This window comes from Bos indicus x Bos taurus, chromosome 9 (assembly GCF_003369695.1).
Source record: "Bos indicus x Bos taurus breed Angus x Brahman F1 hybrid chromosome 9, Bos_hybrid_MaternalHap_v2.0, whole genome shotgun sequence".
In the NCBI taxonomy this organism is placed as follows: Eukaryota; Metazoa; Chordata; class Mammalia; order Artiodactyla; family Bovidae; genus Bos; species Bos indicus x Bos taurus.
This window is the reverse complement of record NC_040084.1, coordinates 64,121,188-64,134,292: the sequence shown is the minus strand read 5'-3', so window position 1 is coordinate 64,134,292 and position 13,105 is coordinate 64,121,188.

Below are 13,105 nucleotides of genomic sequence, written 5' to 3'. Positions count from 1 at the left end.
TAAAAAACATTACTCTGTATGTTAAGCATTCATCTCTTTTATTTAAGTGTATGCTGTTCATATGGCGCTGGCTTTCCTTAAACACTTTTCCCTTTTAAATTTTTATTGGCGTATAGTTAACTTACAATGTTGTGTTAGTTTCAGGTGTATAGAAAAATGAATAAGTTATACTTTCAATCCCTGGGATGGGAGGAGAAGGCAATGGCAACCCACTCCAGTACTCTTGCCTGGAAAATCTCATGGATGGAGAAGCCTGGTAGGCTGCAGTCCATGGGGTCACGAAGAGTCAGACACGACTGAGCAACTTCACTTTCACTTTTCACCTTCATGCATTGGAGAAGGAAATGGCAACCCACTCCAGTGTTCCTGCCTGGAGAATCCCAGGGATGGCAGAGCCTGGTGGGTTACCATCTATGGGGTTGCACAGAGTAGGACATGACTGAAGCAACTTAGCAGTAGCAGTAGCAGCCTGGGATGGGAAAATCCCCTAGAGGAGGGCATGGCAACCCACTCCAGTACTCTTGCTTGGAGAATCCCCATGGACAGAGGAGCCTGGCAGAGTACAGTCCATGGGGTCACAAAGAGTAGGACATGACTGAGCAACTAAGCACACAGTGCACACACACACAGTGTATATATGTCAGTCTCAGACTCCCAATGTATCCCTCTCCCTCAAATCCCCTGCTAACTATAAGTTTTCTATATCTGTGACTACTTCTGTTTTGTAAATAAGCTTTTATCTCCCCTTTAAATACTTTGTATATAAGTAATATTTAAATAGCTTATAGCTAGTGGAATTTCTTTCAGGATTTCTGTAAGGTACTGATTTTACAGATGTCCTCAAGTTAAAGTATATAGTGAAAAAATGAAGCATAATTTTGGGTATAACTATATAATAAAATAAAATCTCAAAAAGAATAAAAGTACAAATACACAAAATTAAGAATGAGAAAGACATGCCTTGGAGCAACTAAGCTTGTGAGACACAACTACTGAGCCCACCTGCTACAACTACTGAACTTTGCGTGCCCGAGAGCCTGTGCTCAGGACAAAAGAAGCCACCATAATGAGAAGCTCACACAATAACGAAGAGTAACGCCTGCTTAACTGCAACTAGAGAAAGCCCATGAGCAGCAATGATGATCCACCACAGCCAAAAAATAAAAGATAGAAAGAAAAAGAAATCTTAGAAAAAAGAAAAAGAATAAGAAAGTGTCAGGGAATGTTTAACAGTAGGATTTCTGTGTGCTGTTTCTTGTCTCACTTGAGCCCTCTGTTCCTTATCAGTTTCTGTCAGGAATGAGCAGAGCAGCAAGCCACTCCCAGGACTGAAAGCAAAGAGATGGGATACTTGCATAGGATTTCCTTCATTAGCTTTTCCATATGGTGAAAGGGATTATTTACAACCCTCTTTTGAAACAGTGGAAACAGTGTCAGAATTTATTTTTGGGGGCTCCAAAATCACTGCAGATGGTGATTGCAGCCATGAAATTAAAAGATGCTTACTCCTTGGAAGGAAAGTTATGACCAACCTAGATAGCATATTCAAAAGCAGAGACATTACTTTGCCAACAAAGGTCCGTCTAGTCAAGGCTATGGGTTTTCCAGTGGTCATGTATGGATGTGAGAGTTGGACTGTGAAGAAGGGTGAGCGCTGAAGAATTGATGCTTTTGAACTGTGGTGTTGGAGAAGACTCTTGAGAGTCCCTTGGACTGCAAGGAGATCCAACCAGTCCATTCTGAAGGAGATCAGCCCTGGGATTTCTTTGGAAGGAATGATGCTAAAGCTGAAACTCCAGTACTTTGGCCACCTCATGCGAAGAGTTGACTCATTGGAAAAGACTCTGATGCTGGGAGGGATTGGGGGCAGGAGGAGAAGGGGACGACAGAGGATGAGATGGCTGGATGGCATCACTGACTCGATGGACATGAGTCTGAGTGAACTCCGGGAGTTGGTGATGGACAGGGAGGCATGGCATGCTGCAATTCATGGGGTAGCAAAGAGTCAGACACAACTGAGAGGCTGAACTGAACTGAACTGAACTTTGATATGGATTGTCTTTTGGCTTTATGGCCTCTATTATTCCTTGTTTCCTTGGTAACTTGTAAAGTCTGGTCTTTTGATCTTTATCTGAAGAAGCTACCTTGTAATACGGTATATATACTAACACAGAGTTCAGTAAAGCACCCTTGTTCCACTAGAGTCTTGGGTCTCCATGTCCTTCTCTCTCTCTCTCTTTCTGGATGATTTCCTGGAGCATGGAGACCTGCAGAGCTCATTTTCCTGCCCAGGTTTTTAAGACCTCTCAAGACCTCTTGAGAGGGTGCCCTGTGCCTACGTGAGCAGTACAAGCCCTGTCCTAGAGTTTTATTGGTTTTCTGTGTAACCCAGAGATTATTAGGCTCTTTCTTTTTCTCACTTTCTTATCATCGACTCCAGACCACCAGGTTCTGGTCCATTAAAGGACCACAGCAAGAAAGTACTATATAGCACAAGGATTGTGTGTGTGTGTGTGTGTGCTTAGTTGCTCTGCTGCTGCTGCTGCTAAGTTGCTCAGTCATGTCCAACTCTCTACAACCCTTTGGACTGTAGCCCTCCAGGAACTATATTCAATATCCTGTGATAAACTATAATGGAAAAGAATATGGAAAAAATGTAGCCTCTTGATGAAAGTGAAAGAGAAGAGTGAAAAAGTTGGCTTAAAACTCAACATTCAGAAGGATCATGATATCTCAGACCATGGCATCTGGTCCCATCACTTCATGGCAAATAGATGGGGAAACAGTGGCTGACTTTATTTTGGGGGCTCCAAAATCACTGCAGATGGTGATTGCAGCCATGAAATTAAAAAACGCTTACTCCTTGGAAGGAAAGTTATGACCAACCTAGACAGCATATTAAAAAGCAGAGACATTACTTTGCCAATAAAGGTCCATCTAGTCAAGGCTATGGTTTTTCCAGTAATCATGTATGGATGTGAGAGTTGGACTGTGAAGAAGGCTGAGCACCAAAGAATTGATGCTTTTGAACTGTGGTGTTGGAGAAGACTCTTGAGAGTCCCTTGGACTGCAAGGAGATCCAACCAGTCCATTCTAAAGGAGATCAGTCCTGGGTGTTCATTGGAAGGACTGATGTTGAAGCTAAAACTCCAATACTTTGGCCACCTGATGTGAAGAGCTGACTCATTGGAAAAGACCCTGATGTTGGAAAAGATTGAGGGCAGGAGGAGAAGGGGATGACAGAGAATGAGATGGTTGGATGGCATCACCGACTCAATGGACATGGGTTTGGGCAGACTCCGTGATGGACTGGTGTGCTGCAGTTCATGGGGTCATAAAGAGTTGGACATGACTGAGCAACTGAACTGAACTGAACTGATGTATAATGGAGACACTTTGCTGTATAGCAGTAATTAACAATAAACTTTAAATCAACTAAACTTCAATTAAAAGAGAAAAAAGAATGAGAAAATTAAAATAACTACCAGGAGTAAAGTAATTTAAACTTCTTATTAATAAGTCTGGAAATTCAGAAGAAATTTATAACTTTTGAGAAAGATACAAATTACCAAAAATAACTCAAGAAAAATGGATATCTAAAGATACTTTTAACCCTGGAAAATGTTTTTAAAGACATCCCCCAAGACACAGAGACTAGAGAGTTTTACATATGAAGTCTTTCCAGTCTTCAAGGAATAAATATTTAAATGTTTGTTAACATTTCCAGGGGAAAAAGTGAAAAACTTTCTAATTATTTGTACAAAACTATGTAACACTGATTCTAAAATATAACAGAAAACTATATCCCAATTTATCTTATAAATATTGATACAAAAATCCTAAATAAAGTATTAGAAAATAAAATCAAACAATATTTTAAAAGACCATAACCCCATGACCAAGGACAGGTCAGTATAGCAATGCAAAATTAGTTCAGTATCAGCAAATCATCATGTTTAAAGGTCAAAGGAGAAATACAATTTCTTTGCCTGAATATATGATGAAAAGACATTTGTAAAATCCAATATCAACTGTTTGTTAATTTAAAAAGTAGGAATCAAAACAAAAACCCAACACTCTGCATGAGACTAACATTCTGGATTTCAGCCTGGGGCCTCTTCCTTGGGCAGATCTCTCAGCCGCAGGAGTAGGGGCTGCTCCTTATATCTGCTATTTCTATGTTCCTTAGAGTTTTGTTCATTTCTTACTAGCCAATTCCTTCTTTCTCCAATCCTCTGTTGTTCAGTTCAGTTCAGTTCAGTTCAGTCGCTCAGTCGTGTCCAACTCTTTGCGATCCCATGAATTGCAGCACGCCAGGCCTCCCTGTCCATCACCAACTCCCGGAGTTCATTCAAACTCATGTCCATTGAGTCAGTGATGCCATCCAGCCATCTCATCCTCTGTCGTCCCCTTCTCCTCCTGCCCCAAATCCTCTGTTGTAGTTAACAGCTATTTATATGAAAAATTCCCTGTTCACCTTATTGTGTGGTTTCTTTCCTTTGACTGATACACTAACCAAAATACCAAATAAGATTCTTGTGAACTGGATACAATTATTCTAAAGCTTTTATGAAGAAATAAACAACTGAGAATAGCTTGAAGCTTTATGGAAAAGGAGAATAATGTGCAGAGATAGATTTGCAATGAAGCTGATAAACTTCAGGGTCCCACACATGCATGGTCCACTTTCAAGGTCCTGGGAAGAATCTAGCAATGTATTCATATAAATATGCATGCTAAGTGACTTCAGTCATTTCTGACTCTTTGCAACCCAACAGACTTCCCAGTAGCTTCCTAGGCTCCTCTGTCCATGTGATTCTCCAGGCAAGAATATTGGAGTGGGTTGCTGTGCCCTCTTCCAGGGGACCTTCCCAACCCAGGGATCAAATCCATGTCTCTTATATCTCCTGGACTGGCAGGCAAATTCTTTACCACTAGCAATATCTGGGAAGCCCCCATATGGTTAAATGTGTTTATAAAAACTTGGAATGTAATGTATTTCAACCAACTTTGGTTAAGATCTCTATCTCTTTTCACTCCAACTTCCTCTATATAACACTTTCTCTTACGATGGATAGTACCAGAGGGGCCATAATGGAAGCCAGGTAAGGGAATGCTGACTTGAAGATTCACTTAGTTTAGGTTTAATGGATACATTTACATAATATTCAGTCATTTTGTATATAGTTAAACTCATTGTTGCCATCTTTGTATAGGAATGGCTGCTAAGAATATTTCTGCTGTCTGTTAAACCAGTTCCCTCAGATTCAGGATGTAAAGGTACAACGTGACTATGACAACATCAACAATCAATTTATTGATTAGAGCCACCATTTTGAAGAAGATACAAGATTAGTCACTGAAATGAACAAACTTAAAATGCCCTGAGCTCTGGCAGATCCAGAAACTTTCTAGAGGTTGATGGACATTGAGAACCAAACTTGAAGTTTCCTCCAATTTACATGACATTACCAATTACAAACTATGAAGCTGAAAAAAATTTTATTTCAATTATAAAAATTTATAAATGTCAGAACTATGGAGATGCCTCAAAAAGATAAGAACAGAACTACCCCCATTTGATCTAGCTAACCCACTTCTGGACATTTATCCAAAGAATACAGGAACACTAATCCAAAAAATATATGCAGCCCTATGTTCATCGAAACATTATTTACAGCAGCCAAGATATGGAAACAACATAAGTACCCATCAGTGGATAAATGGGTAAAGAAGATGTGGTAATAAATACAATGGGATACTACCAGCCATAAAAAGATGAAAGCTTGCCCTTTGCAACATATATGGACCTTGAGGTTATTATGCAAACTGAAATAAGTCAGATGGTAAAAGACAAATACCGTACGATTTCACTCAAATGTGGAATATAATAAACTAATAAATAAAGAAACAATAAACAAAACAGATAGACAAAAAGAACATATAGTGGTGACCACAGTGGGGAGGTGAAGGTAAAACTGAGGTAAAATGTATGTTGATGAAACTAAATTTTTGGTGATGAGCATGTTGTAGTGTATATAGAATTAGAAATATAGCATTGGAAATGTGAAACCTAAATAATGTAACAGTATGAAACAGTGTTACCCCAATAAAATAAAATTTAAATAAATAAAAACTATAAACTTCAATTATAAAAATGTTTCAATCATAAAAAAATAAATTTCATCTAAACATGATAGGAAAAAATGATTTTTTCCTATAGAAAATTATAAAATCGTTTGACATGAAGAGATAATCAGAGGGCACTGCCAAAAATAGTAGGGGAAATATAGAAAGATCAGAGGCAATGAATAGAAATATTGCTTTTTCCAGATATTATGACGTTTGTAGCATTTATGATCTTTTAAAACTCTATAATTTGTGATGATTTTTTTCTCTTTGTATATAAATATTCTTTTTTGTACTGATTTTATTTTCATAACTTTGTATCATTTTTGTTAAAACTTCAGGTCACACAAAACCTGTATCTCCTTGGTAATGAGCTAGTAGTTCTACTACATTTTAGTAGCAATAATAATTGATAACTTTGTCAAGATTTAATGATAAATAAAACATAATCAAGACTAAAGCACATATAGAAATTTCTTTTGATAAAAAGTTGCATTATCTATAAATTGGGGAAAGGTAAAACTATTCAATGATAGAATTGAGTCACCTGGCAAATTATTTGGGAAAACAGCAAAAGTGAATCCCTACCTCACTCCTTAGACTAATAAATTCTAGTTGGAACAATTATTAAAAATGAAACTATTAAGACTCTGGAAGAAAATACAAGAAAACTTGACTTATAACATGAAACCCAGAACCAAATGGAAAAACAGATAGATTAGACTATATTAAAATGTAAAATTTTTACAGGCCTAAAAACACCAGAAACAGAAGTCAAGGACAAGAACCAACATGTGAAAAAAATATTTCCAATCTGTATTATTTAATAAACAATACTACATAAAGTACAAAGTCCATTCCAACAACACACAAAATATCAATGAATTTATGGAAGATGCCCAATCTCCCTAACAATTAGAAGAAACACTACATTATTCACAAATGGGAAGACTGAAAAAAAAAAAGAAATATAAACTAAACCACAATAATAATGAGACACTATTTTCTTATTAAAAAACTGAAAAATATTTTCTGAAATACTCAGCTTTTGATTAAGACAGGGGAGTATAGGTTCTCTCTCACATTGTTGGTAAAAGTGAAAATTGATATAGCATTTTGAAGAGTGGCACTTTGAATTAACTAAAAGCCAAAATCTTTTCTCACCCACATGCATGCATAGTAATGTATAGGTTGTTAACGATAGAAACATTGTCTGCAATACTGAAAAACTGTAAACAATCCAAGGATCTATTAAGAGAAGTAAATTAATTAAGATTTTTTTGTTTGGGTTTTTTTTTTTAGGATATTTTTATAGTATGGAATACTAAACAGCTATTTGGGTTTTTTTAAAAGATAAAATCTCTATGTATTCATATGGAAAAATGATCAGGGTACATTAAGTCAAAAATGTAACTTGATACTAAGCAAGACACTGGGGAGCTCCTGGGCATAAAACTATTCTGAGTTCCCCAATTCTTTGATTACAGGAGATTCAAGAAGGGAAGGAAGAGTATGGGAGACCAAGGATAAACAGTCAAGAGAAATAATAGTGCAGCCTTCAGGCAAGGTCCTGGTTTCCCATCAGTACACAAAACAATATTTCTGAGCTGTTTTGCTGATACTGAAACACCCTCCAGGTGGGAGAATTTAAGGATTAACAATGGTAAGCTGCCGACAAGCACATAGATCCCAAGCTGTCTGGAAACTGTAGGTTGATGATGCGGACTCCTACTTACCTCACCTCCAACCCATCAGAAGAATGTCCATGAGCTGATCACACCCTCTGAACCATCCCTATAAAACTCCTCACTATGGATATGTGATTGAGGGCAATCTCTATAGTCTAGGGGGCTGGAAAGAAAGAGTAAGAGGAATAAACTCAGAGGAAGACTCAGAGCTGAAAAATGCTTACATAGTAAGTAAGAGCCATAAAAGAATTTACAGTACTCCAGTGTTTGGTCCGGAGAAGGCAATGGCACCCCACTCCAGTACTCTTGTTTGGAAAATCCCATGGACAGAGGAGCCTGGTAGGCTGTGGTTCATGGGGTCGCTAAGAGTCAGACACGACTGAGTGACTTCACTTTCACCTTTCACTTTCATGCATTGGAGAAGGAAATGGCAACCCACTCCGGTGTTCTTGCCTGGAGAATCCCAGGGATGGCTGAGCCTGGCGGGCGGCCGTCTACAGGGTCGCACAGAGTCGGACACGACTGAAGTGACTTAGCAGCAGCAGCAGCAACAGTGTTTGGTCTAATATTGACTGCTCCTTTTCTATGAGCTTTCAACTCAATTTTTCTTTTTTCATTAAAAAATAACTCAGATGGTTAAAAAGAAGTGAACAAGAACTCATTAATCATAAGATTTCTTCCTTGTTCAACTTTGGCTATAAGACACCCATTCATCAAAGGAAGTGATAAGTTATTAACTTGCTCTGTGCAATGGTTACATATTAGTAAAATCAAGGAGAGTAAGTTACATTTAAAATTTTTTTAAGACAAATAATACATAATAATTCTCTAAAGTCCAAATTGAAGTCATGGAAAGATTATTAAAATCCTTAACTATCAAACCTAAGGAGATATTAACACTTCAAACCCCTTTCTTTTTTAAGAGTTAAGGGATTGGATGAAGGATCAGAAAATCTTGTGACTTTTTTCAGAGAGCTATTATGATTAAAATTGAACAGTAGACTTGAGGGTGAGGAAAGGCACAGTGAAGTGGAAATTTTCTGTTTCTCTCCTGGATGGGTTTCAATATAATTGCTTTTAAAAAATAAATTTTTAAAAAATCAGGAAAAGCACTTCCAAAAGGGGAAAAAAAAAAAGCCCTCCCAAACTTACTTCTTTATAAAAACAGTAAGTACTGGCAAAAATAGTCAAAATTAATTTTTTAATTATTCTGGACATTAAGCAAAGGCTTGTGATAATACAATTTTTCTTGTTTCTTCAAGAAAACTGACTGAATCTCTGTAGGAAAAGAAAATCATGTGCAATTTTAACTTGCCCTATTCCCATCCCCACAGTAATCTTGAAATGTAACAATCTTGCTATCAGCAGCAACCTAGAAATGGCTGAGGGAGGCAGAACAGATCTGACACTCCCCTGAAATCTCCGTTGCCAAAGAACTGTCATTCTATAACTTATCTGGTAACTCCCTAGAAACCCCCACTCACAGACCTGGTTCTTATTTGACCTAACCCAGCATGTTCTCAGTGGAACAGCCTTGTCCCCACCCCAACACCAGTCCAAAACCATCTTTGGGTGGTCAAGATGGCAGAGTTGGGAGACACTGAGCTCACCTCCCCCACAGGCACACCAAAATTACGGTTATTTCCAGAGTCAACTATTTATGACTGGCTGACTAGACTAGAAGAAAAGCTTTCCACAACTAAAGATATAGAGAAGGAAGAACGAGACAGGTAGGAAGGACAGAGATGCAGCGTAATCAAGACCCACACACACAGGAGACCTGAGAAGAGGAGGAAAATCACAATTGCAGAGGTTCTCCCCAAGGAACAAGGGGTCCAAGCCCCAAACTAGGCTTCCCAATCTGGGGGTCCCGCACAGGGAAGATGAGCTCCCAGAACATTTGGCTTTGAAAGCTGGGAGAGCCAGAGAGCAGAGGGGAACAACAACTCCACTCTTAAAAGGATGCACATGAAATTTCACATGCTCCAAGCCCCAGGACAGAGCTGTATGTAAAGGAGTCTGGGTCAGACCCACTTGCTAATCTTGGAGCACCTCTTGGAGCGACAGGAGACAACTAGAACCCTCCCTCCCAGGGACATAAACACGGGCACTAGCCATTTTGGGGTACATATTCCACCATGAGGACAGTGCTGGCAAGCCCCATTTTGGACTCCTCCCTATAGCTTGTTAGAACCAGAACCCCAACCCTCCCACTACTCGGTGGACACCAGTCCTGAAATGTCCCAAGCCAAGCAGCTAACTGGATGGGAACACAGCCCCACCCACCATCAAGAGGGCTACCATAGGACCCTCCTGAGCCCCAGGGACTCAGTCCCACCCACCAGAGGCCCCAGGATCCAGCTCCTCTCCAGTGGGCCAACACTAGTCCCAGGACTCTCCACAACCCACCAGTGGGTGGGAACCAGCCCGAGGCTAACCTGGGCCCTGGTCTAATCCACCAGCAGACCAATAGCAGCTCCAGACACTTTGGGCCCCTCAGCCAGCCTCCCTGGCATCCAGCCCTAGCCCTATCCACCAGCAGGTTGACACCAGCTCCAGAAAATTTAAGAGCCCACAGTGAACTATGTTGGGACCTGACCCTGCCTACCAGGGCTATTATCCAAAACACACACACACACACACACACACACAAATATCAAGTGTTGGTGAGGATGTGGAGAAAGGGAAGCTTTGCTCACTGTTGATGGGAATGTAAATTGGTATAGCCACTATGGAAAACAGTACAGTGATTTCTCAAAGAAATGAAAATAGAACTACCATGCTGCTGCTGCTAAGTCGCTTCAGTCATGTCCAACTCTGTGCGACCCCACAGACGGCAGCCTACCAGGCTCCCCTGTCCCTGGGATTCTCCAGGCAAGAACACTGGAGTGGGTGGCCATTTCCTTCTCCAATGCATGAAAGTGAAAAGTGAGAGTGAAGTCGCTCAGTCGTGTCCGACTCTTCACGATCCCATGGACTGCAGCCTACCAGGCTCCTCCATCCATGGGATTTTCCAGGCCATACTACTCAGCAATTTCACTTCCAGGTATTTACTTCCCTGAAAAAAAAAAACTGAAAACACTAATTTGAAAAGATATATGTGCCCGCTATTCATTTTAGTATTATTAACAATAGTCATGAAGGGAATTCCCTGGAGGTTCAGTGGTTAGGACTCCATGCTGTCACTGCTGAGGTTCAGTTCCTAGCTAGAGAACTAAGATCTTGCAAACCATACAACACACCAAAAATAAAAAATAAAAAAATAGCCATGATATGGAAGCAACCTAAGTGTCCATCAATAGATAAATGGATAAAGAAGATGTGGTATATGTATACAATGGAATATTATTCAGCCAAAAAAAAAAAACAATTTCATTCTTTTTTCACTCATCTATTGGTGACAACATGGATGGATTTAGGGTATTATACTAAGCGAAATAGTCAGACAAAGACAAATACTGTATGATTTCACTTATATGTGGAGTCTCAAAAACAAAACAAATGAACAAGCATAACACAGAGAAGTAGTCATAGATACAGAGAACAAACAGGTGATTGCCAGAAGGGAGAGGGATGGGAAGAGGAGTGATACAGGTAGTGCAGATTAAGAGGTGCAAACTTCTATTTATAAAATAAATAAGTCACAGGGATCTAATATACAGCATGGGGAATATAGCCAATAACCATATTACACTGTTTTGTATAATGATAGATGATAACTAGACTTCTGATCATTTTATGATGCATAAAAATATCAAATCACTCTTATATACCTGAAACTAATACAATATTGTAAGTCAATTATACTTAGACTTGAAAAAATCCTCATAGGCAGAAAAGAATAAAACCAAACAACAAAACCTCAGAAAAATCCATGGCAATTAACATCCCAGGTGCCTATGATAGCAATAGGAGTTGGGCAAATAAGGGGCTGAACAAAACATTTTAAAAGAAAAATCTGGTGAATAAAAAGTTTTGGGGGGTTTTGAAAAGCTCAACATACTCCTTGGAACCTAGAAAGCCACCTGCATGTACTGGGCTCTGAGTATGTCCAGGGAAGACCTGAGAAGGTACTAATTTTTCCACCTCTGACTAGCCTCGAGATTCTGCACGAGAAGAGAATGAAGGCTAAGGTTGTGAACTCCCTGTGAGAACACTAAAAGCAAGTCCCGAAATGCACCCCCTTGGAGTTCTTACTGGGAATTTACTGGCTGGGAGACTTACTGGCTCAAGAAATTTTAGTACATGTATCTCCATCATTAGCTGTTCACCAGGCTATCCCATGGACGGAGGAGCCTGGTAGGCTGCAGTCCATGGGGTCGCTAAGATTCGGACACGACTGAGTGACTTCACTTTCACTTTTCACTTTTCACTTTCATGCATTGGAGAAGGAAGTGGCAACCCACTCCAGTGTTCTTGCTTGGAGAATCCCAGGGACGGGGGAGCCTGGTGGGCTGCCGTCTATGGGGTCTCACAGAGTCGGACACGACTGAAGCGACTTAGCAGCAGCAGCAGCAGGCTAACTGAGCAAAGACTTCAGTGGCTGTACATAGCAAAGAATATCGACTCTATAACTAGTCCAGGGAAGTCACTAAAAAAACAAACAGCAACTACAGTGACACCCACAATCTCAAACAGCAGCAACAAACCCTGGTTAGGGGGAGGGGAGGGAGGGGATGGTCTGATTATCAGAGTTTTCATAATATGTTATTTTAAAAGCAGTATTTAACCAACAAGGAAAAACAAACAAACAAACAAAACTGTGAGACGTGCAAAGAAACAGGAGAGTATGGTTCATACTCAGGGGTATTTTGAAGCACATCATTGAAGAACTGGCAACCTCTCAGTTCCCTTGTATCTGCAGGACATCTCTTTATAATAGGCATCTCCTTGTTTTATTCACTATGTGCTTGCTGGTGCCATCAAAGAAAAATTCTTTCTTTTTTTTTTTTTTTAGTCTGTTTTAGGAATTCTGATGACTGAATGTTTTCAAAATGACTTTTCTAAGACAAGAAAGAAAAGAAGAAGGATTGCCAAACACAACTGTTGGCTGAAAAGAAACTCTTTGCACAAGATAAAATTCTTGCCATACTCCATTGTACAGCTTATTCTGCTATTTTCCTGAAAAAGGGACCTCCTCAGGTCATTATCAGTCATCACCTTCTACACAGACAGGTGCTGATAACTAAGACTCCTCAGGTTACCCTGAAGACATCTTTTAGCATGCCTGCTCAGGCACTTTAGGCATGTCCAACTCTTTGTAAACCAATGGACTGTAGCCCACCAGG